The sequence below is a fragment of the Danio rerio genome, chromosome 7, assembly GCF_052040795.2.
Source record: "Danio rerio strain M-AB ecotype USA chromosome 7, GRCz13ab, whole genome shotgun sequence".
In the NCBI taxonomy this organism is placed as follows: Eukaryota; Metazoa; Chordata; class Actinopteri; order Cypriniformes; family Danionidae; genus Danio; species Danio rerio.
The window spans coordinates 32356887-32379524 of record NC_141027.1 but is presented as its reverse complement, the minus strand read 5'-3'; the positions used below and the strand labels follow the sequence as shown (position 1 = coordinate 32379524).

The 22638-nt window shown below is 37.4% G+C and overlaps 2 protein-coding genes and 1 long non-coding RNA gene across 5 annotated transcripts in view; 2 read left to right on the top strand and 1 right to left on the bottom strand.

Annotated features, from left to right (window-relative positions):
• mettl15 (methyltransferase 15, mitochondrial 12S rRNA N4-cytidine) overlaps positions 1 to 22638 on the bottom strand; it is a 305277-nt gene that overhangs the window by 36613 nt on the left and 246026 nt on the right. Inside the window, exon 7 of one of the 3 annotated variants that reach the window (XM_087259620.1) lies at positions 12102 to 14073. The exons of the other annotated variants lie outside the window; for them this stretch is intronic. The gene's annotated coding sequence lies outside the window, so the exon portion shown is untranslated. Of the gene's footprint in view, positions 1 to 12101; positions 14074 to 22638 lie in introns of those variants that run through there. 3 annotated transcript variants of the gene reach the window in all.
• LOC141375386 (uncharacterized) overlaps positions 1 to 22638 on the top strand; it is an 85574-nt gene that overhangs the window by 21543 nt on the left and 41393 nt on the right. The gene's annotated exons all lie outside the window — the stretch shown is intronic.
• Positions 1 to 22638, top strand: part of LOC147836019 (uncharacterized) — a 48358-nt gene that overhangs the window by 11787 nt on the left and 13933 nt on the right. The gene's annotated exons all lie outside the window — the stretch shown is intronic.

Genomic DNA, 22638 nt, shown 5'->3' with positions numbered 1-22638 from the left:
TTTTAGCATAGCTTGATTACATTAGCATATTTTAGCTATAATTTGCAATTGGACTAAATCTGAACAAGTTTTTTCCAATTGTTTAATCAAAAAGAATATAGTGTGGCAGCAGAATGGCTCAGTGGTTAGCACTGTCACCTCACAGCAAGAAGGTCGCTGGTTCGAGACCCGGCTGTTGGCATTTCTGGTTGGAATTTGCAAGTTCTCCCCGTGTTCGCGAGGATTTTCTCTGAGTGCTCAAGTTTTTTTTTTTCCCAGCAGCTAGGATTTAAAAAAAAAAACATCGTAAAATAAGAGCCATTAAATAACCAGAAATTTTAATTTAAGGAAATTTCTGTAATTTGACATCAGTTATTTTACAGTACATTTCTGTAAATTAACGTTCGATATTTTACAGTAAATTTAAGTAATTTAATGGCTGTTATTTTACAGTTGAAGTAAAAGCCCCCTGAAGTATTAGCCACCTTTTGATTTTATTTTATTTTTTTTCTTATATTTTCCAAATGATGTTTAACAGAGCAAGGAAATTTTCACAGTATGTCTGATAATATTTTTTCTTCAGGAGAAAGTCTTATTTGATTTATTTCGGCTAGAATAAAAGCAGTTATTAATTTTTTAAAAATTTTTGGGACAAAATTATTAGCCCCTTTAAGCTAATTTTTAAAAAAATAATCTACCAAACAAACCATCATTATACAATAACTTGCCTAATTACCCTAACCTGTCTAGTTCACCTTATTAACCTAGTTAAGCCTTTAAATGTCACTTTAAGCTGTATAGAAGTGTCTTGAAAAATATCAAGTAAAATATTATTTACTGTCATCATGTCAAAGATAAAATAAATCTGTTATTAGAAATAAGTTTTTAAAACTATTATGCTTAGAGTGTGCTGAAACAATCTTCCTTCCATTAAACAGAAATTGGTGAAAAAAATAAACAGGGGCGCTAATAATTCAGGGGGGCTAATAATTCTGACTTCAACTGTACCTTTTTTTTCTGGCACCCCAGCGTTGTTTTTTTTCACCCTAGCTGCCATAACAAATTTTTTTACAGTGTGGTTCCCTCACAGTTAAAAGACATGCAGTGTAATGAATTAGATAAACAAAATTGGACATAGTTTATAACTGTGTATGTGTGTGTGTTTGTGTGTGTGGGGGTTTCCCAGTACTGGGTTGTGGCTGGAAGGGCATCCTCTGCGTAAAACATATGCTTGAATAGTTAGCGGTTCATTCCGCTCTGGTGACCTCTGACAAATAAGGGACAAAGTCAAATGAAAATGAATGAATGAAGATAGCGTATTATACTTTTTTTTCTCATTTACAGTATAATTTGATGGTGTCATTTAGACATTTTAGTGGTTATAAACTTTGAAACTACATGTCAACTTAAGGTGCGTTTACACTTGCCAGGTTTTTCTTTAAATAAAACTAACTCCAGCGTAATGGCTCTGCTAGTGTTGAATAAGAATGGAAACTTCCCTTTGTATCCTGTTGTGCACAAAATAGGCAGACCCAAAGAGAAAACTCTTAAAAGAAGACATTCGTTCTATTGAAATATAAATACAACACAACACAAAGACATCTAAACGAATCCAAAAAGTGGATGTGATGTCACACTACAGTATTCTCACCCACTCTTCACCCAATAGTTCAATACTGGCATTGCACAGTATCTCCTTGCAGCAGATCTTTGTGCATGTGATGAAAGAATTCTTGGCACTGATTTAACTTCTTTACACATTTTATAAGCTCTTCACAAGTTCTCAGCTGATAAAAATACCAGCATATGTACGCACATACAACAGGCACATTTACGTAGATTAACACACCGTACAAGAAAGCCTAGGTTGTGTCATAAAAACTGCAGTGTGAACATTAAAAACCAGGAATAAATTTATGATTTGTATAATTCAGGACCTAAAAAACTGAGAGAACCAAATCACAAGACTACTATTAGTCTATGAAAATCCCAAACTTAAATCTGAAGTGATACTGTGATCAGCCAAATTAAATCAAGCAAATGTGGCATTGAATCTAAAGGTACATTCTAAAAAATAAAATGCTGGGTTGTATAGTTCTTAGTAAACAACTTACTTATTTCATTCCAAAAGAAGATATTTTTGGTCATCTCTGCTTTCACTGACCAAAGACTATGCAAGAGGCTGCTGACAAGCTAGAGTATGTTTCCATCCACCTATCTTTCTGAGCATTTTGGAATATTGCATAAATAATGCGTCATGGAAATCACATGATGTGCATACATTTAGAAAGTGCTAAACAACTTATGTACACAACTGAGTTGAATAAATGAGGTCGGTGGTGAGTGGTGTGTTTTCTCTAAAGGGATGACAAAGATCGTTCTCACTCAGATAATAAATAAAACAAAAAATAATTATTGATTTCTTGTGCAGCACAGTACCAATTGATCGTTGGTACCAGTCCGTGCGGATATGGTTGTGGTCGGAAGTTAACAAGAAGTATTTATATTATTTATTACATTTCCCATTTATTGTATTTTATTAGGCGACGCAGTGGCACAGTGCTTTACAGCAAGAAGGTCACTGGTTCGAGCCTCGGCAGGGTCAGTTGGCATTTCTGCGTGGAGTTTGCATGTTCTCCCTGTGTTCATGTGGGTTTCCTCCAGGTCCTCCGGTTTCCCCCACAGTCCAAAGACATGTGGTACAGGTGAATTGGGTATGCTAAAATTGACCGTAGTGTATGTTTGTGAAGAGCATCCACTGCGTAAAACATATGCAGGATAAGTTGGCAGTTCATTCCGATATGGCGACCCCAGATTAATAAAGGGACTAAGCCGGAAAGAAAATAAATGAATGAACGAATGTATTTTATTAACGTCTACCCCCACCCCAACCCTAAACCCAACCCTCACAGTAACATAAAAACAGTAGTTGTATAGAATTTAATTTATGCCAGGAGTGTTTGGATGGACACAGCTGCTGTACTGAATTGCATAGCTCCTAAACTAATAAAAGCACATCTGAAACAGCTATGAAAGACAAGTTTATTTATATAGCAGATTTCAAACATAATGGTAATTTAAAGTGCTTCACATAAACAGGAAAAAAGAGACAGGTATAAGAAAATAAAACAAATAATAAAGATGATTAAAAACAGATTGAAATGTGTTAAAACAGGTTTTAAAAAGAATGCAAAAGAAAAGAAAGACTTAATAGTGTGATCTGTCAGATGTATAGCACAGTGGTCATTCAGTAAAGGCACAGCTAAACAGATGTGTTTTCAGTCTTGATTTGAATGTGCCTGATGTTGGAGCACATCTGATTATTTCTGGAAGCTGATTCCAGCAGCGAGGGTGTAGTAGCTGAAGGCAGATTCACCCTGCTTTCACTGAACCCTTGGAATTTCTAGTTTCTTTTTTATCCTAAATATCTGAGTGATCTGTTTGGTTTGTATTAAGTGAGCATATCTGTAATGCTAATAAAATCTTACTAGGTTCCCTACAAACATCCATATTGAGTTAAGTTGGAGCTAAACTCTGTAGGACAATGACAAACAGAGATTGAACACCACTGATCTATGTGGCCATTGATCGTTGATGAAAATTTCTCCTCTGTTCCCACTATTCTCTGGTCCTTCCACATTTTCCTCTACCTCGCGGCCTATTCCTCTCGTTCTCCCTGTCTCTCTCAGTGTAATTCTCACCTCCAGCAGCAGAGCGGCTGACTCACCCACTGCCTCATTAGGCTCCTGCCAAATCTGAGAGATTAAACTGGAAGGGATGATGAGCGGAGGAACAGAAGGGATAGAGGGATGAATAGACAGAGGGAGCCCCTCCAGTACCTTGCACGTTTAGTGACAAACTGGAGGTCACGCCGACAGCCATAAAACACAGCGGTATATTCTGCCAGCCAATCTCGTTTTTTTGTGTGTGCCTGGCTCAGGTAACCATAAGATCCTACTACTGACAAATAGCTGTGTTGGCAATATCCTTCTCACTGTCATTCTCTCTGCTCACCAGTGTTTGATAAGATCACGTAATGAGTATTAGAGGTGGTCTAACAGTTCGGCTCGAATATGATTATCATTTCATCGATTCGGTTCAGTTTGATTACACGGTGCATCCCAATACATTGAAGATTCTTGAAAATAAACCAATCAGAGTCTCATCTTCCATTCCCTTTAAGAGTCAGTTGCATCACGCCATGGCGCATTTGCTATTTACATGGCAGACTTTGTAAGTGGAAAAACTGAACTCTTCACTAGCGAGAAAACAGTTAAACAGCATCTGCAGCACGAGAATGAGAGATAAGCCTCCTCATTTTTTATTTTCACTTTCGTGGATAAGGAAACGTGTTGTACGCTCAGACATCCATTAGCCTACGTAATGATTTTCATTTGTTAAGTGCAAAGATTTGTTTTAAAACTATTTCTAAATTCAGTTCTAATTTCCAGCAAACAAATAAATGAACAATAATAACGAAATGTGGTCAAACAACTGAGTTATATCCAAATACACATGGTGTGCCCCATATGGTACAAAACCTGACAGGTGGGCAAATCTAAGCTCGTTTGTAATAAAATAAATATAAATGCATATAATAAATAACACTAATAATAATAATAACATTATACAAAAGCAAATTGTTATGAATAAACTGAACGCCCGCCTCCCGGGATGAAGAGGGCATGAAAGTATGGTTTTTATATTTATGTAGAAAATAAGAATTTTTGTAATATTTTAATCCTTTAATTCTTTTTTCATTTGTAAAGATATTTGTGTATTGCTGTACATCCTGTATGTATTAAGCAATGTTTCAGCGAGGCGCACAACTAACGCGCTCTGCGTTGGACTTTAGACCTGCTCTCTGCTGGTCTCTCCTAAAAATAGCAACGTGCCAGCAATGCGCCTTAACACGCCTTCTTTTTTAGACCAGAACGCCTATGGGCGCACTTATGAGCGCAAATGCATTTGCTATCTAAAAAGTGAGCTGCAAAACATCAAAATGACCCCTTCCTCGAGCTGAAAGTAGCAAACAACAATTACGTCGCGCCTTGCACCGCAGTGAGCCAGGTGTATGATAGGGCCCAATAAACTAATAATAGGTTAACAAGACAATAGACAGGTGGGTTACGGGGAAGGGCTTCAAAATTTACCCTTAAGAATTGGGTCAGCACTAAAGCACCTGCACACGTCATCATATGTCATCGTGATCTCATGCTTCATATAAGATCAGACTATCGAGACTGCTGTAGTTATTCTAGTTGTGCTATTTTTTGGTATTTATCTTCAGGAAATCACTGAAGGTATATATTATGTTATCATTACGATCTAATGTGGCAATGAGATCGTAACTGTACTGTGTATTTACACAGTGGCCATATTCATCTATTTAAACACACCAAAAACAACATTAACATTATAGCAGACACTGTAAAAAGTTCATTCTCAGCCACTAGACTTTTCTGACAGGGTATTCGAGTGTCATTAGCCCCTTTCACACATACAGACCTTTCTATGTAAAGGTTGTATGTGTGAACAGGTCCTTTTTGAAAATACCGGTAAATTCGTTCTGGCTATTTTCCGGAAAGAGAAGTTGTAACTTTACCGGCAATTTGCCGGAATGCTGCGCTGTGTGAATGTAGAAGGAAGATTGCCGTAATAAGCGCGTGCACATCTAGAACGTGCTGACGTGAGACGTCTGCTTTAGCCAATCACAACAGTCAGACGCGTTTACGTCTGCGCGGTTTGTGAGAATAAAAGCCTTTGAATATTTTTCCAGACACATTTAGCTGCTAGAAGTTAGTCAGATCACGTTTATATGTTCTTCTTAATGCCAACTGTGTCAATAATCATCGATTAGATGCTTATGATAAGCCGTTGTTTGTTTACCTTCAAGCTTTGCGTGTGCCTGTTAAACAGCCTGTGAGCGCCTGCACACGCACATATTATGAACATCTCGATATGCGAAAGTGATCCTGCGAAAGTTGTTCACAATATTGATCATCCATAGAGTTTGTAATTTAGTCAAATGTTTACAAATACAAGCGCAGCCGTTTAAAGCTCATTTGTGGTGAATGATGTCAGAATTTACCGGTATTTTGGAATGGATGTGTGAATGCTCTTTTCCGGATAATTTCCGTAACGTCCTCGCCTGTGTGAACAGCGCTGTTTCGAATATACCGGTAAAGTCGTTCCGGAAATTTTCCAGATATTTACCGGTAACACTGTGTGAAAGGGGCTATAGAGTGTCAGAATGTTGTGGGACTGCTATACAGGAGTTATGGATTATAGATCGCAAAATTTAGCGCTTTAAGCATTTTTTTTAAAAGCATGACTGTAAAACACGAACGCGGTTATAATTATATATTTTTTGTCATAAAAATCGTAATATTGACAAAAAAAAAAATTGTTTGTGGATCTCCTTTCTTCTGGGTTCAGCAATACTGCCGTTGTGGCTGGTGTATTCTGTGATATTTTCTTACCCCTTGGTTTCGAGTGTGATCCTGAAAAATCTTCATTCGAAGGGCTATTCACTCCTTCCCCTTAGCCCTATGCCTTCAAGCTAAAGAGAATTGGGACACCTCTACCCCTTGACATAAACGCACAAAACGAGGTCTAAGGGGTAGAATTGGGATTGGGCCAAAGTGGTTTGCACAATTGCTGCAAAGCAAAAAGGTAGCTGGTTCGAATATCAGCAGTTTGCATGTCTTTCCCATGTCTGTGTGGGTTTTCAATGGGTGCTCTGGTTTCACCCAACAGTCCAACTAATTTGGTACGAAAGGGAAGACAAATAAGCACTGACAGAATGTTTTTGGAGTGAACCATTCCCTTGAATCTGTTTCAAGTCTGCCTTTTTTCCCACCATATTTTATGATTTAATCTTTTATGTCAGTCATTCTGGGACTATATAGAAACAGGCAATATACATCAGACTGAACTGTGAGTCACTTTTAACATTTCTTATATGTAGAGTTTGTCTGATAAGAGATTCAAAGTGTCAAGTATGATTTACTTCAACAATGCAATAAACAGAAGAAGTGCAAGTTAAACCTCCAATATAATATAATACAAGCTGCCATATGACAACAGCTCAAGCATTGATTTTTAAGCATGATGCGTTTTGGATTTATTAATGCAGACAAGGGATGATGGTACAATAATTTGGTTAAAAAAATATTTTCACTCTTTTGCACAACAAACACAGGCAGAGCAGCTTTTCAGACTCAAATGCAAAATCAAATATTTACTGTTAAATTCGTTAAAGATTTAAAGAAATTCAAAAGCAGCTCTTTCCCCCCCTCTGATTATAATTTTCTTTGTTCGCTGTCCCCCCACTCCCAATATCATAATGGAGGCATGTGCAGTAAAATAATTAGCATGGCATAGTCCAGAGCTGAGCACAAGTGTTCATCGTCTCTCCAGGTTCTTAATAAGGCTGGCCGATGAGTCATCAGCGCGCCCTGAAGGAGGGAGAGATGGGGAGAGCGATGCTGCTACACACGTGGCATTTGAGTATCAGGTACAGATTTACTGCAGCTACGGGGTTTGCTAGCACACTTCAGCACAGCTTAATTATGACAAGAGACACAATAGAGCACACACAGTCGCTCATAAGTGAATCGTGCAAATGAAACGTCTTGTACAATTGCTGGAAACATAGCAGCCATATTTCCACAGACTTTCAAATCGTCTTACTGTCAGGACAGGGCAGAGAGTCTGCAAATTGTCCATGCATCATGACTACACTGTAGGTATGGTTGTATTAGTGAACCTACTGCAACATTTTTGGTCTCTTGCTTACAGTGTAGAGACACATGATGCACATCTCAAAAAGAAGTCTCTTTTAAACCAAGAAGCTTTCTGTTAGTGAATGAGGCAAATGTGGAGAAACTTGAAACCTAATATTATATTCTCAAGTGAAACTCTTGACTGTGCAGATTCCTATTAAAATGATAAGGGTTTGACTTCTGGGTAAGCGTCTGCCATGTAAAATCTCAAATTCCAAATTTATTGTCACACCAGCTAAATCATTCTCTAGGCTATCTCTGATTCTTGCACCTTGATGTCATTTGCCCCACACCAGAAAGACTGATTTGGCAAGCTCTCATGGATCCCCCAAGTTGGCCAAAGACTAAACAAACATGATTAATGGTGCTACAATAATGGCAGTGATCAAGTCTTTGGAATTCACCAGAAGAATGATAAGGTTTTGAACATAAAATTTCACACAGTAGTGGTAAATGTGACCACACATTTAACAAGGTTAACCAGTAATATTTTGCTGGTCCATGTGAGCACCGGGAATTCAAGGGGACTTGTTTATGATGCCTGTATTGAACTTTAATGAGCAACAATTTGAGCATGTGGAGATAAAACAGGTATGCTTGATCATTCTGTCCTTTTAATCTTGTAACACCTTGTCTTGCTTTTGATTAGTTCATACATCCTAGGTCCATCTTTTCAGCAATTATGTTCCTCTTGCGTGGTGCACGCCAAGGTTTGGGTGGCAGCTTTCATTCTTATTCAAAAGAATTGCTCCGACAAAGAAATCACAGCAGAGTTTACTTTAATCAAACCTAACCTGCCAAGTGTCTTGTATATTGGCTGTTTTAATGGCATTAAATTTTACATTTGAATTTACTTATTTAGCAGATGCCATCATCCAAAGTGACATATAAAGCGATACTTAAAGGTGCCCTATAAAGAAAATCTGGGTGTATAGCCAAATATTAAGAGTTCAGAACATGAAAATGGATATACCATGAATCTCAAACACCATTGTTTCCTTGTTCTCCTGTAAATACCATGAGTGTCCAATCAGATCACAATACATCATGTTGCATTACTCATGGGGTATGCAAGATTAGTATGTGCTTTAGGTCACATTCTATTTGGATCTAATGAGCTCAGCTGTTGTGTCATCAGGAGACCAGGAATATGGATCATTAATATGCATGCCAAAGGCTGCGTTTTGAGATTACAACAATTATCATTTTCCTCCCTTATTTTATTTGTATCAAAGTTTATAATAAACTTACTCTGCATGTGGGACTTTTATTTTGAAAACTGGAGATGCAACAAGTCAAAATCCACCACACGATTTTGTTTTCTATGCATTAGTAAGCAACAACTTAGTTTTTACTTTAGAGCCTGTCAGAACGCAAAATGCAGGATACACAGATTACAAATTTACTCCACTCCGCCAAGGAGAGGCATTAGGTATGTTTAATTTTAACTTTTGTTAATTTATCAGGTTTATTGTAAAGTTAGCTGGATATGTTTGGGGAAACAAACATATGTAGACTCCTGAGCATTGTGTTTAATGCACATTTAAGCATCGTGTCTCATCCCTCAGCTCTTACTGTGACTTTTCTGAAGTAATAATAGCAATACACTGAACTAATTGCAATATACTTTTTTAAAAATATGTTTATGCAGAGGTTGATATTAATTCTTTGCTGTGTTTACATTTACATATAGCTTCAAAATACAAAATATATCTCTGTTGATCTCTTTTTCTAGTTTATTTATAATTTTATCCACAGCACATCTCAAGAGCAAAACAGGTTACTCTGGGGATTTATATTAGATAGCTCATTCGCTGAATCTAAGTTAAATAAACATTTTCACCACTTAAGTTAACAAGGCATCTACTCCATATGTTAAAATATTTGCATTTGTTTATTTCAGAGTATATCATGCTGTAAGTGTGTGTGTGTGTGTGTGTGTGTGTGTGTGTGTGTGTGTGTGTGTGTGTGTGTGTGTGTGTGTGTGTGTGTGTGTGTGGGAGAGAGAGAAAGAGCACTCAGAGCTGTGTCAGAGCAGAGATCATTATTATTCATGACTGTTTTAAAAATGGTCAATATACTTCTGATTTTTAAATATAGCTTCTGATTCTAGGAGTATTTTATAAAGTAATACATGGGCATATAAAACTGTTTCTGGAGATTTTTTTAATTACCTAAGGCAAATACCTACTATGTACAGTGCAGTATATGACACCTTTAAATATAAATATATAGCACTGTGTTTAAATAAATTCACTAAACTATTTACATAAATGTAGAAACTGCAGCATGAACCATCTCTAAAACTTCATCTTCACAATAAAGTTTTTGCATTTTTGCTGTAGCACAGCACACAACAAATTAATAATGATGTCAGGGCTCTGCCACTTTGGTCTTGTTTATTCTTGTTTTGGTGGCAGAGTCTGGACACTGCTCTTGTTTTCTCCTGTTAGTAGTGTTAGTTCTACTATTTTGAAGAAACAAACTGCGCAATTGACCATCTAAACCAACGTCTAAAGTCCAGCACAGAGTGCTCTGGTTGTGCGCTTATGCGAGTCCAAACGCTAAACACATAGCTTAATACACACAGGAAATACAGCAATACACACATATCTTTACATATGTTAAAATTTAAGGATTAAAATGTTAAAAAAATTATTATTTACTACATAAATATGAAAACCACTGCCTCCATGCCTTCTTCATCTAATTTTTTTTGACCCCACTTATTATTCTAATAAGTTATTATTGTTGTGATTATTGTTCATTTAAAGTTTGCTGGAAAATATAACAGAATTTAAAAATAGTTATGAAACAAATCATTGCGCTTAACAAAGGAATTTAATTATGTAGGCTAATGGATGTCTTAAGTTGAGTGCATACAGCATTTTTTCCTTATCTACGAAAAGTAAAGGAGTAAAGTAAAGAGTAAAAGTAAAGTAAAGAGAAAGTATTAAAGAGGCCAAATAGAGGATGCTCTTTCTTCATCCTTGCGCTGCAGATGGTTTGTTTAATTGTTTTGTCACTAGTGAAGCATTCAGTTTTTTCACCTACAAAGTCCCCCATGTAAATAGCAAATGCACCATGGCACGACGCAACTGACTCTTAAAGGGAATGGGAGATGAGACTCTGATTGATTTATGGCACGTTATGCTCAAAACACCCATAACTAATTAAGAGAATAAGCACAACTCTGTTAGACCATGCGCCATTTTTCAGTCATTAAAATAGCAAAAGTGGATTCAGACACTCCCTTGCACCATGCAATTTAGACTTTGTGCCTAGATTGTTAAAATAGAGCCCTTGATGACAACAGATGTACAGTAATTACCTTTGCATTTTATTTAAATTAATTTAAAAATAACACAACTGTTATTAAAGCAGAAATGTTTTTTTTAAAGAAATGCTGCGTGATTAAGAACTTGAAGTAATGCAGCAGTGTGCCAAGGTGACTCAGTAGTTAGAGCTGTCACCTCACAGCAAGAAGGTCGCTTGTTCGTGTTCCAAATGAGCCAAGAGGCATTTCTCTCACAGTGTTCACATGGGTTTCCTTCAGGTCCAAAAACATGCACTACAGGTGAATTGGGTAAATTAAATTGGCGTAGTGAATGAATGTGTGTGTGATTGAAAGAGTGTTTGGGTGTTTTCCACTGCTAGGCTGTGGCTGGATCAGCTGCATAAAACATATGCCAGAGTAATTGGGGGTTCATTTCACAGTGGTGACCTAGGGGTCCAATAAATCAGGGACTAAGCTGAAGGATAGTGAGTGAAGTATGCAGCAGAGAACTCGCGTACTAATGTGAAATTGTTCAAGTTTCAACAGATTTTTTGTTTTGGTTCCATGTTGTTTCTTTGTGATTTGTTTTGTTCCTATGTGCAATTGCAGTGGTTCACGAGATAAAAGTTTCATTCATTCATTTTCTTGTCGGCTTTGTCCCTTTATTAATCTGGGGTCGCCACAGCGGAATGAACCGCCAACTTATCCAGCAAGTTTTGCCCTTCCACAGCGGATGCCCTTCCAGCCGCAACCCATCTCTGGGAAACATCCACACACACATTCACAAACACACTCATACACTACGGACAATTTAGCCTACCCAATTCACCTGTACCGCATGTTTTGGGACTGTGGGGGAAACCGGAGCACCCGGAGGAAACCCACGTGAAGGCAGGGAGAACATGCAAACTCCACACAGAAACACCAACTGAGCCGAGGTTCGAACCAGCGACCCAGCGACCTTCTTGCTGTGAGGCGACAGCACTACCTACTGCGCCACTGCCTAGCCCCGAGATAAAAGTTTGACTTTGTTAAAAAAACTCAAATTGAAAAAGGATAGTAGTGTAATTTTGCTAAAGGCATTTATTAAATGATATTGCACATTTATTGAATCAAAGTATCTGTATCATATTGAACATTTTTGAATAATACCCATGAATGAGTGATGCTCCGATCAATCGGCTGAAGATCAGTATCGCCCGATAAACATTTTATGACTCAATTGGTAAACGCTGATCTTATGAACCAATCGCAGGTGTTTGTTTACGAGGTTACAAGAAGAGGAAGACGCATATGCGCTCCCGTACATTATACATAGTCTAAGCCGAAGTAAAATGAATGAATTTTTTCTGTAAAGCTGCTTCTGGCCATGACATGTTCACACCCAAATGTTTATAGGAGATGTGTTTAAGGTATTATATGCAGCATCCTTAATTTATTCTATTAGGCAAGGCGAGATCTTCCCTTAAGGTTCATACTTGCTTAATGCACTATAAAGCTTGAAGCATTAAAATTGGTACTCAGTATTGGCCGATCACCATGACAAGGAATCAGTACTCGGCTGCAAAAATCTTGATCGGAGCATCCCTAATACCCAGCCAACCCTACTCTGTCAGGGTTCTGCCACCCTGGTCTTGTAAATTCTTGCTTTGGTGGCAGAGTCTGGACACTAGCTCTGTCTTGTCCTGTTTCTCTCATTTTGTGTGTCTCTGTATGGGTGCGGTTGTCGGCGTGCACCGTGCGGCCTCCTGCTTGAGGCAGGCGCACGGGCTCTGTGCGTGCCTGGGGTGCGCACTTGTACTTGTGTTAGTGTTTTGTTCTGTTGGCATCGCGCTGTTTTATTCCCAGCATCTCTGTCTAGTTAGTTTCGGTTTTGGTTGGTGCTGAGATAAAACATGCGCGTTGCATATGTGTGAGCGCACGGTAAGGTGTTTTCTTCTATTGTGTGCTCGTATCTTGTGTCTATTTGTGTTTGTGTTGTCCAAGCACGTGGCTCTGTGTTAACATTGTGGCCGCATGCTTAAGTCTTGTTTTTTATTGGAACGTATGGTTTATGAGTTCTCTCATTGGCTACGTGTTCTTGTCCCGTTTTATGTGAGCACATGGCTTGTGTTGTCTCTTAGTCATGTGCTTTCCTGTCTATTGTCTAGTCCCTCCCTCCTTGTTAACCCATTCTTAGTTAATTATGTTCAACGGTTTGTGTGTTAATTTACTTCTGCTTATATTCTCCTCATGTCTGCTGTCCTGTGCCAGTTCGTCGTCATATGTTGCCTTCTCCTGAAGTATTCTAGTCCTGATACCTGCTAGCCAGCCCAGTCTAGTTTGTTTTGCTTGTTTATCTCTTTTGTTAATGTTTTCCCCTCAGGGTAGTTTGTTTTGCCTTCCATTTTATTTTATCATTAATAAAAACCCATATTAGTTCTACACCTCGCTACTTTTTCCCCAAACCCCGATCGTGACATACTCAGGCCTTTCTGCTCACAGATCCTAGCATGAAGTCATGATCCAAGGTCAAAGATCACAAGCAGAGTAGCTCATTTGCTCGCTCTCATTTCCCGCTGCCTTGGCTCGGCACTCCCATGCTGTTGCTGTTTGTCTAATGAATGAATGAGGTGGAGTGCAAAGTGAAGTGTTAAAACATCCAAGGCAAGTGTTAGATCAAAGTGCCAATTAGGCCTGCCACATATCCTGAAAGCATAAATTAGCACTTCTACGTACAGATCAGACTCAATGCCACCAACAGCTCCATGCGTATGGTGCACGTACTGAATCAAACCTCTTACTGAATGACTGAATCTAAAGTTAAATAATAAATGTGCGCTAACTTTTGATCAGACCATCCCTGAAATTCAGCGGCACTGGAGTGAAGCCTTTTCTCTGTATAGTCAGCAGGTGTCAGTCAAACCAGAGTGTTAAAAGGGAAAAAAAAACATGTGCAGCCTCTCGTCTCTGAAGCCCGTCATCTCATCCAGGAGAAAGCTCAGGGGCATGAACCTGAGGTGATGACGCACGGAAGTTGTACTTGTAATCCTGGCCATGCAGAAAAATTGGGGATGGGAGGGGGACAACAACAAAGGAAGAGTCAGGCCGCTTGCTTTCTGCGAGTACAACTCTCTACTCCTCTCCTTCTCTTTGCTGCCTTAAAACAGACACTGGAGAAAGTGTTCTGCCTGGAGAGTGTCTTGAAAGAGCAGGGCATTAGATAGCGTTTAGACTCTGTCTGAGCTCTTATATTACCCGTTCATCTGACAGCACCCTCTGATCACCCAAAACATCAGGTCACTGATGTATATATATATATATATATATATATATATATATATATATATATATATATATATATATATATATATATATATATATTAGTGCTGTCAATCCATAAAAAATACCAAATCCAAATTAATCACACTTTTTTTAATTAATTGCGATTAATCGCAATTAATCACATTTAATAGACTGAAACTTGTCATTTTGGCTATTCAACTGTAAAATTAATGTAAAAGCAGAACAAAAACTATTTAAATGCAAAATATAATTGTTTATTAGAATTTTTGTTTAGGCGAAGCAGTGGCACAGTGGGTAGTGCTGTTGCCTCATAGCAAGAAATTCGCTGGGTCGCTGGTTCAATCCTTGGCTCAGTTGGCCTTTCTGTGTGGAGTTTGCATGTTCTCCCTGTGTTCGTGTGGGTTTCCTCCGGGTGCTCCGATTTCCCCCACAGTCCAAAGACATGCGGTGCAGGTAAATTGGGTAGGCTGAATTGTCCGTAGTGTATGAGTGTGTGTTTGTGGAGCAGAGCCAGAGAGTGAGGCACACTCTGAGAAGCACATGCAAATGGTGGGTGGGGGATTAAAGACACAGATAACAAGCCAGGTGCATTGTGTTCAGAGCAGAAAATCCAATATTCTGAAAGGTATATTAAATAATCTGATGGGTGTTTTGAGCTGAAACTGTACAGACACATTCTGGAGACACACAAGACTTATATTAAATCTTGAAAAAGGGGTAAACTAGATGGCCTTCAATCAATTATAAACACTTTTCAAAAACAAATAGTTACAGGCCTGGAAGGTGAAATGTCTTATCTTTTCTTATGTTGTAGTGTAGTTTTATTCATTTATGTGTATGTGTCTATTCTGATTTAGTTCACATGTTTAGTTCATCATTGGTTGCCCCTAGTGTTTGTTATACATATCGTCATCTTGTTCCTTTTTAAGCACTGTTTGTGTAACCTCTGTCTGTGAGATTATTTATTGTCATGTTTATGTTCATGTTTTGTTTAATGTTCATGCCAAGTCTAGTTTTGTAGTTCTTTTGTTTGTTTTGCTCATTTTTGTTAATGCATTGCACTTGAGTTCTTTAACACTCACCTTCAGTTGGAAGGCCAACATAAAATATTGCTAAAGAAAAATAAAACTTTATCATCTTGCTGTTGTACATGTAGCAACCAAATTACGAAAAAGCTTTCCATAAAAAATGTAATATCAACATTGTTTACCATAAACAATATACTTTGCCACAAGAATTGTTAAATGGTTTCTTATTTTTTCCATAGCTCTATATTGATCACACACACACACTCATACACTCACCCACCCACACAGCTATAAAACATTTGGATTGTAATGCATTGCTATGCGCACAGTGTGCTGGATGTGAGAATGAAAATCAAAAATAAATTTAAAAATTCTCATAAATTTTAAATGATTTGATCAAAACCTTGAGGGTATGGAGCAAATAAAAGCTCCTGCTCTACATTTGATCAAGCAAAATCTTTTTTTCATGTGCTGCAATATATTGTTTCCTATAATATGTCCTCTAAAGTGTTGTTCATCATGGCACACGCTGCGGTGAAATCAAAGACCTTTGATATTGCATCCACTTATCAGTCACTTTCCCCAGATCCCATTATTTTATCTGCTACAACATTTGATATGCTATACAGTGGAATGAACTGCCAACTATTCCAGCATATGCTTTACGCAGCGCATGCCCTTCCAACGGCAACCCAGTATTAGGAAACACCCATGCACCCTCATTCACAGACACACACACACACACACACACACACACACACACACACACACACACACACACACACACACTACGGACAATTTAGTTTATTCAATTCACGTATAGCGCATATCTTTGGACTGTGGGGGAAAACAAAGCACCCAGAGGAAACCCACGCGAACACAAGGAGAACCGGGACTAGAACCAGCGACCTTCTTGCCGTGAGGTGACAGTACTTACTTACTTACTAACTGACTAATTTTACTTAATTACTTACTTAATTACTATTTAACTTTACTTCCTTACTAACTTTACTTATTTACTTACTTACTAACTAACAAACTAACTTTACTTACTAACTAACTAACTAACTAACTTAATAACTAACTTACTTTCAGAAACTAACTTTCAGAAGTGACAATAACTACACTGTGCACACTAAGCTTCCAAAGCATTTAAACACTATTTCTAAGTCAAACACACATCACACACAAAAACAGGGGATAAAAGTGTTATATTTGAATCCTATTATAATATGAATTTTTGGAATGAAAACTGCTACCAACCAGATGATCAATTAGCTGTCTCCACAGCTCCACAGTCACCTCGTCATGCAGTGTCCTCCAGAGAAGAGTCACCCAACCTGCAAGCAGCTCTCTTGGCTCTCTCCTGCACTTGATTTGCTGAGCAGCAGGGCTTTGAGGCCTAACGTAAAAAAGCTAAACAAAATCTGCCAGAGATGCTTTATTTACTTCCTGCAGTTTGTCTCGGGTTGTTTGTTGTGATGTGAGGAAATGAGTCAGGATGAGTCCATACTGTGCATTTTGTGATGCTTTCCCATCTGCACATTCATCTTCACGTGGCACAAGGAGTGACATTTCAGAGAAAAAAAATCATGCTGTAAAATCATCACTCAGTTACCCTTCATTTTAATTCTTAGTTTTTCTCTGAATGTCTACAATTTTTGTCTATAGACCATTTTGAGGGATGTAAACAAAAACAACGGTCCCAATGTATTTGCTGCTTTACATTTTTAATTTTATAGACGAATTACCAACCTACATGACACATGACGTCACACTGGTTCCCGGTTGCAATAGCAAACATGTCATGTTGAGCGGTAAGATGCCAAAATTTTCTTTGACACTGAATGCTAAGAATGAAACGTGAAAGTGTAAGTTCACATACCCTGCCGTACAGGTGCAGTTCGCTGACAGAATGCAGTTTTGCTTGTTGATAATTACCCAGGCTTTGTATAGCTCCATCTTTTTTTCCTTGTCTTTGGCTAGGCAGAACCTCGGTTTTAAGCAGTAAATAGTTTGGAATCTGGTAATCATGAAAAATTATTTCTTGCACATGACCACACAGAACAAAACTATTGGCATTGACTTGTATGCCTTTAACTTCTCTCTTGTAAAATCACTTGAAGTGTCAGGAGAGATGTATATTTCGGGCTAGATGCTTGGCCATTTCGTCTTTGGGAGAGTGCTATCGCCGATGGACCTGTCAGACGAACGCCGCTCACTTTAACAATAATTTTGCAGAATCACTATGCTTATCACTGGGTGACAAGCTGCTATAATACACTGAAAGCATAATGTAAATATATATATATATATATATATATATATATATATATATATATATATATATATATATATATATATATATATATATATATATATATATATATATATATATAATATGTAATCAATATAATGTATCTCTAATACAACAACAAACTCTGTACCGTATCAAATGTCCTTCCCTCACTGTAAATGCTAGCGCTCCCTTTTTTTCTGCAACCTCACTGTGCGCGCATTCTAAATGTTTAGAAACATGGTAATTCATCTATAGCTTCCGAGAATCCAAAAAGAGACAGATTTTGATAAATAATGTTATGATAGCTGTTTTAACCGTTAGTTTTGATTGAATTGCCTCTTGTTACAGTTATAAAAGAGTTTATTAACAAGCAGGAAATGTTCAAGGACCAATGACATGACCGCACTGAAATTGTCCAATGGAACAAGCAGAATGATTGAAAATGACATTATATATAACGTGGTCATCACATATAGACCCTTTAGACATTCTGTTGGAGGTGACATTGGAATTGCATGCACACTAAGGGCTCTATTTTAAAGCTCTAGGCACAAGTCTAAAGTGAATGGCGCAAAAAGCATTAAGGGCGTGTCTAAATCCACTTTTGCTACATAGGGACGAAAAAATATTAAATGCGCCACGGCTCATGGACTAACAGGGTTGTGCTTATTCTCTTAATGAGTTATGGGTAGGCCCACACGGAACCTGTGTGTGCAGAATTCCACAGTTTTTCCGCAGAATTCCGCAGATTTCTGCAGACTTTTAGCCCATCATTAATTCTGTTTATTTACTTGAGTCAATGTGTAAATCTGAATTTATTCAGTTTTTATTCAGTAATTTTTTCCCTTTTTTTCATATATTAAGGTTTTAGTTATGACATTCCGCTGGGTACTCCCAAAATAATTCCACAGAAATCTGCAGATTTTTACCAAAATTCTCTGCAGAAATAGCAAAAAACGTCCGCAGATTCCATCTGGCCCTAGTTATGGGTGTGTTTTGAGAATAATGTGCATAAACCAATAAGAGTCTCATCTCCCATTCCCTGTAAAAGTCAGTTGTGTTGCACCATGGTGCATTTGCTATTTACATGGCGGACTTTGTTAGTGGAAAAATTTAATGGAAAATCTGAATGCTTCACTAGCGAAAAAACAGTTTAACATCTGTGGGAGGATAGAATGAGCCTCCTCCATTCGGCCTCTTTACTTTCTCTTTACTTTTACTCTTTACTTTACTTTTACTATTTACTTTTTACTTTACTTCTTTTCTTTCGTCGACAAGGAAACGGTTTTGTACGCACTCCACTGAAGACATCCATTAGTCTAACACATATTTAATTTTGTTTGTTCAGCTCAAAGATTTCTTTTAAAACTATTTCTAAATTTAGTTCTAATTTCTAGCAAACAAATAAATGAACAATAATAATGACATGTAGTAAAAAAAAGGAGTTATGTCCAATAACATGGCCTATTCTTTTGCCCCATTTAGTGATGCATTCGTCTTCAAAACCCGATAGATGGACAAATGTAAAATAGTTTAAATTAAAACAAATATGCAAACACCAAATAATACTGCTAATAATAATAACATTATAATAAAAATACAAATTGTTATAAATAAACTGAAAAAAGTCTCTCGGACATGAAGAAGGCATGGAAGTATTTATATTTATGTAGAAAATAATAATTATTGTAACATTTTAATCCTTTTTGTTCACATGTGAAGACATTTGTGTATTGCTGTACATCCTGTGTGTCCAAAGCAATGTGTAAGCGTTTTGAACCAGCATAGGCGCTCTGTGCTGGACTTTAGACCTGCTTTTATTTAGTCAATGGCAGGGTCTATTTCAGTTTCTCAAAATAGCAACGTGCCAACAATGCACCTTAACACCTTCTGTGTAGACCGGCACACCCATAAGTCCACAAAGTGGTGCAAATGGATTTGCCATTTAAACAATGTGGCACAAATGTAAAAATTAGGGTTGCACTGGTCTGAAAATAGCAAAAAAATAGAGCAAAAGACATCTTGCGCCTTATTGCAACAGGTGTATGATAGGGTCCTAACAGTCAAATGTTAGTAGAAAGGTGAATGTTAGTAAATGGTCTGCAAGTCCTAGCCAGGATATCAGTATTTGACTTTGTTTTCCTGTTTTCATACCTACTGAAGGGAATGACTAAATAGTTTGACCAATAGCATGCAGGCATTGTAGAAATTCAACCAATTGTGGAATGTGAAAGTGATATACAGGGAATAACACTGTGCAGACTGGCTGTTGTTTAAGTGTCACAAGAGATTCAAAAGCATAATAATCATCTACTCTCATTAATTCTTACAGAAATCCTACAAACAATTAGTATGCACAGTGCAAAGCAGACAAAAAAATCTAGATATTTTAGAGAATATAGAAATCCTGGCCAGGAATTGTCTCATGAAAAATGGCACATATGGTCACCCTAGTTCAGTGTTTCTAAGCCATGTTCCTGGAGGACCACCAACACTGCATGTTTTGGATGTCTCCACACCCATTAGAGGTCTTTCAGTCTCTGCTAATGAGCTGATGATCTGAATCAGGTGTGTTTAGAGACATGGAAAATGTGCAGAAACGGTGGTCCCCCACGAACGTGGTAGAGAAACACTGCCTTAGGCAATGTAGAACTAGCCACACTTAAATCGAAATCAAAAATATTTTTAGAAACAACAAAGTCAGAAAATATCTACAGCACATCAGTTGCAGCAGCGACATGAATTGGCTGACATTTCAGCCGACTAACCTAAACCAATCAGTAGTAGGATTCTCATCAAAAAACCACAAGGTGCTGCAGTGGGAGACTAGTGAAGATAAGCAAAATGTTTGTGAAATAATGTGAAAAACATCAAATTAATCTGGTACACTAAGAGAAATGGTGTTATACTATTGTGTGCAATGTTTACTGAAAAACATTCCACCTTCTATTGAGCAGGTTGTGACTAACAGGTGGATCACACATTTACAATTTAAAATGGGCATGTAGTATATGATTTGTCCTTCTATGACTGTGCAGCTGCTACTCCATTAATGCTGGTTGGTACAGAGCCAGAAATGGCATGTATATTACGTATACAGTAAGTTTGAATGGCAACGATGAATGGATTTTTATGGATTGCACAGCTCCTTGTTTAACTTTCCTCAGGAAATGATTCTATCACATGTAGAAAATGACTTTTGACTTATATTAGTCTTGCTGTCAGCAGCCAGGCCACAGTTAATTAATAATTCACACAGTAATTAAGATTCAGATTAGAATTAGCGTCTCAAATAAGGAAACCAAATCAGGCCACAGAACTCATAGAGAGGATTGAGTTGAGTGCTGGAGCTTTGTAATGTCTCTATAGTGAAACAAAAATGTAATGCAAAAAGACAAATATTGGAAATTCCTTTGAAGGCATTGCTTACATCTACTTGGCATTTTAAAAGAGAAAGCTCACCCAAAAATAGTAATTTCTGTTAAATTTACGTACACTCGGGTCAGTACATTCCGACATGTAGAATACTTTTTTCTAAAAGAGTCAAGAAATCTTATATGGCCACAACAAAATTAATACCAGTGGCTACTGTGGTTTTACAAACCAAAACAACACAATTCTTGATATTATTAATGCTTCAGACCATCATAAACATGCTCAGGAATGCATGCAGTATGTTGTAAAACTGTTACATTTCTTGCAAAGGCAGACGATTCACTATTTAAAACCTCAGTTTTTTTGTCAGGAACAGGAACATGTCATTAAGAGAAAGACATCATCCAAAACAATGTTTTTTTATTTGAGGATGCTCACAAATACAACACCTTGCTTTTTGAAACTTTTATTTTGTCATCGCATTCTGCCTGATCATTCTCTAGGAATGTGTCATCAAACTATTGGATGAATCTACATAAATGTCCTTCTGATTTCATATATGTTTTGCTGACAGATCCATAAGATTTTGAAACGTTTTTGTTGTAAACCTTTAAAGACTTTCATGAATGATTCTGCACTAGTATTATGTCGACAGTTCCACACCTCTAAACATGACGTGGCACAAAACTAAACATGATTGGTTGGTTGACCTGTCAGTCATATAACATAGTAGGCGGTCCTTGACCATTCAATGCAGACAAAGTTGCTAGACTTACAGCCATTAGTCTGAGTAAGGATACAACCATTATAGATTTTGGTTGTCCGAAAAAAAAGTCTGAGGAATAATCATAGTATCACGGTTATCACGATTATTATGCATTCATAATTTCAAAACACTATTAGTTTAGAAAATCACATGAAAACTCCTTATAGTAAAGTGTTGTTTATTGCTGCTTAGTAACTAAATAATACAGCACATAATAATAAAAACAAACAATAATCCATTTCTCTTTGGACTTAAAATTAAGTTAAAAAAAGTTTAAAAAAAATGTTTTTTTTTTTTGCATTTAAACATAAGTAATACATTTACACTGAAAATAAATGACAGAACAATAAAAAAAAGAATATATTCCAAAAAAAAGTCAAAGTTCTTGTCATGTGACTCTTGTCATTGATCCTAATATGCACGTGCAACCCCTGCACCTCTACTGGAAATAACGAACTTGTCCGTGCAAAGACACAATATGTGAACAGCCCTTAGTTAATAGCCTTAGCCAAAGTTAATCCAGTGTGCGTGGTTATTAGTCTTGGTGTACAAGCTTAAAACTTGCACAGTTGGCGTAACTTTGTTTCGTTGCAGCAGTTTTGTTCCGTGCAGAAATGTTGCGTTGAGAAGCCTTTACGATTAATTAACCACGATGAAGTAAACGGCAGTTAATAGTGAAATCGGTTATTCATTGCATCCCTAACGTACAGTTTAAAACGATATAAAGGTGAAGAGTTATTTGTAAGTTGTTCTAAGCCACAAACATATTCAAGCCAAATCAAATCAAATCAAATCACTTTTATTGTCACATTATCAGCAGCACGTGTGCTATTATCAGTGAA